This window comes from Phoca vitulina, unplaced genomic scaffold (assembly GCF_004348235.1).
Source record: "Phoca vitulina isolate PV1807 unplaced genomic scaffold, GSC_HSeal_1.0 scaffold4, whole genome shotgun sequence".
NCBI lineage: Eukaryota > Metazoa > Chordata > Mammalia > Carnivora > Phocidae > Phoca > Phoca vitulina.
Genome location: NW_022589707.1, coordinates 53,922,246 through 53,925,471, shown reverse-complemented (window position 1 = coordinate 53,925,471; position 3,226 = coordinate 53,922,246). Strand labels below are relative to the sequence as shown.

Below are 3,226 nucleotides of genomic sequence, written 5' to 3'. Positions count from 1 at the left end.
ATCCCAACCTCGTGTTGCCGAAGTTCTACCCAGGCAAATACAGTTGAGAGAAACAGGTTTCCCTTTTTCACCCAATCGCTACTTAGAAAGCAGAAGCTCACCCCAAATGCAGCAGGCTGAAAATACCACTACCCCTCTTGTCCTTGGCCTGCCTCCCTTGTAGGGCAAAAGTTCCATGTCAGGAAGGGCAAGTCAAAAGGCCAAGGGGCAGCCATCCTGCCCTTTTCCTTGCAGCCACTTAAAGACCAGGGTGCCACTCTTGGAAAAGCAGGTTCTTACCCCCAGCAGTGGTGAGTGGTGCGAAGATGCTGCCCAGGAGGAAAGGCAGGCCATAAGAAGAAGGAGCTGCAGCTCTGGCTGAGGCAATCTGCTCAATTTGGAACCCAGAATGGAAAATTCTATGCCTCCGGGTGGTTTTAAAAACAATGTAAAATTTGTTGAGGTCAGCCAAGAGAGAGGGTAACCAGAGAAAAAGAAGAGCCATCCTAGGATCATAGACCGTCTTGGAGGTCAAGAAGACTATACGCATGCGCTGCACTGCGTCCGCTCTGTAGCAACCACTCAGCAGAGGGGCCGACTGTAAGCATTTCCCCATGGCACTCGGCCCATCAACAGAGGGCAGAACCCTCACTGCCGGACGCGGCTTACACACAAACTGACCAAGCATAAACTGAACGATAAACCACTCTCACCTAGGGACTACTAGAAAGCTAGGTATAAAAATAAAATCACACTAGTCCCTGATAGTCTGGGAAACAATGCATACCCCAAGCTACTGCCTCTTGGGAGAGTTCCAGATGGGGATCTCTAAGCTACTCGTCCCTGAAGGAATATGTGACAACAACACATGAACTCCTAGAAGTGAGTGTTAGCAGCCTCCAAGCCAATAAGTAGCTTATGCCAACCCAGGGGTGACTTTTACAGAGCCAGACCAAGAGATAAAAACAATGGAAAGAAATCTGAGTAGGAACATGAGAGCCTGAACACTGGAAAGGAATTAAAATTTGCAGAAGTAGTTCAACAAAGTCATTAAGCAAATAAATGACCCCACAAACAAAGAAAGGAATGACCCCCAGGGAGTTCTCAGTATCCAGATATGCTACAATATATCTAAAATACTTTACTTTCAAAAAAACAAAACAACAAAACCCTGAGATCTGCAAAGAAACAACAAAGTGTGATCCATACATAGGAAAAAATCGTAGGCAATAAAAACTGCTTTTAAACAGGCCCACATGGTGAGATAGCAGACTTAGCAAACAGACTTCACAGCAGCTATTATAAATGTGTTTGAAGATTAAAAGAAATAATGCTTAAGGAATTAAAGGTATGATGACAATGCCTCATCAGAGTATAAATGAAGAAATAAAAATTATTTTTTAAAAAACACCTGGGGGGCGCCTGGGTGGCTCAGTCGATAAGCATCTGCCTTTGGCTCAGGTTGTGATCCCAGGGTCCCGGGATCGAGCCCTGCATCAAGTCCCACATCGGACTCCCTGCTCGGCAGGAAGCTTGCTTCTCCCTCTCCCACTCCCCCTGCTTGTGTTCCCTCTCTCACTGTGTGTGTGTCTCTCTCTGTCAAATAAATAAAATCTTAAACAACAACAACAACAAAAACACCTGGAATGATGTCACCATGCAGGCGGCCGCCATTACAGAGAACTGAGCTCCGGGACTAGAAGGAGGGGAGGATGGCAGCGGCCGGGGACCGGTCCTGCAGGGAGCAGCCACCAGCAGCCACAAAGGCTAAAGAGATCCTGACAGAAGAATCCAACGTACAAGAGGTTCGATGTCCAGTCACCATCTGTGGAGATGTACATGGGCAGTTTCATGATCTCATGGAACTGTCTAGAATTGGTGGCAAATCATCAAATACAAACTATGGGAGATTATGTTTGACAGAGGATATTTATGGGAGATTATGGGAGAGTGGGAGATTATGGGAGATTTTTGTTTATGGAAGATTATGGTGACAGAGGATATTCAGTTGAAACAGTTACTCTGCTTGTAGCTGTTAAGGTTCGTTACTGTGAGCACATCACCATTCTTCGAGGACATCATGAGAGCAGACAGATCACATGAGTATATGGTTTCTATGATGAGTGTTTAAGGAAATATGGAAATGCGAATGTTTGGAAATATTGTACAGATCTTTTTGACTGTCTTCCTTTCACTGCCTTCGTGGATGGGCAGCTAGTCTGTCTCCATGGTGGCCTCTCACCATCCATAGCTACACTGGATCACATCAGAGGGCTTGAGAGCCTGGAAGTTCCTCATCAGGGTCCAATGTGTGACTTGCTGTGTCAGATCCAGACGATCAGGGGGTTTGGGGTATATCCCGTCAAGGAGTTGGTTACAACTTTGGGCAAGACATTTGTGAAACATTTAATCATGTCAGTGGCCTCCCACTGGTGTCCAGAGCTCACCAGCTGGCGATGGATGGATGTAACTGGTGCCACGACCAGAATGTATGTAGTAACGATTTTCACTGCTCCAAACTATTGTTATCCTTATGGTAATCAGGCTGCGATCATGGAACTTGAGGATACTCTAAAATGCTTTCTTGCAGTGTGACCCAGCACGCAGCAGAGGCGAGCCAAATATTACTCATAGTACCCCAGACCACTTCCTGTAATGAAATTTTAAACTTGTACAGTGTTACCACAAACCTTATATTGACCTAATGGAAATGCGAAGAGCAACAGTAACTCCAGATTGTCAGAGAATAGTTAACATTCAAAATACTTGTTTTCAGATGGACCATTAGATGTGCCTCATAAAAATACAAAGCTTCTTGTCATGAACAGCCGTGACCACTTCAGAATGAACCAATTCATTGCATGCAAGTGACATTGTTGGTGAAGAAACCAGTTTCTGGAGTAGCACTATTTGTAGTTACTTTTGCTTTCTCTGAGAGACTGCAGATTAGAAGATGTAAACATTAACACCTTGTGAATACTATTTAACTTCCATTTAGCTATAGCTTTACTCAGCGTGGCTGTAGATAAGGATAGCAGCAAACGATCACTGGAGCTTTATGAACATTTTTAAAAATAAGTACCAAGGCCTTCCCTCTACTTGGGAGTTTTGCAATCATTTTGTTTATTTTCAGGGATACCATTTAATTTAATTGTATGATTTGTCTGCACTCAGTTTATTTCCCTTCTCAAATCTCAGCCTCATGTTTTTTGTTATTGTCAGAATCTGGTGAGTGGTTTTGAACAGA

General features: G+C 44.2%; 1 pseudogene; it reads left to right on the top strand.

Annotated features, from left to right (window-relative positions):
• Positions 1-1,748: 1,748 nt before the first annotated feature.
• Positions 1,749-2,635, top strand: LOC116630533 (annotated as a pseudogene).
• The last annotated feature ends 591 nt before the right edge of the window (positions 2,636-3,226 follow it).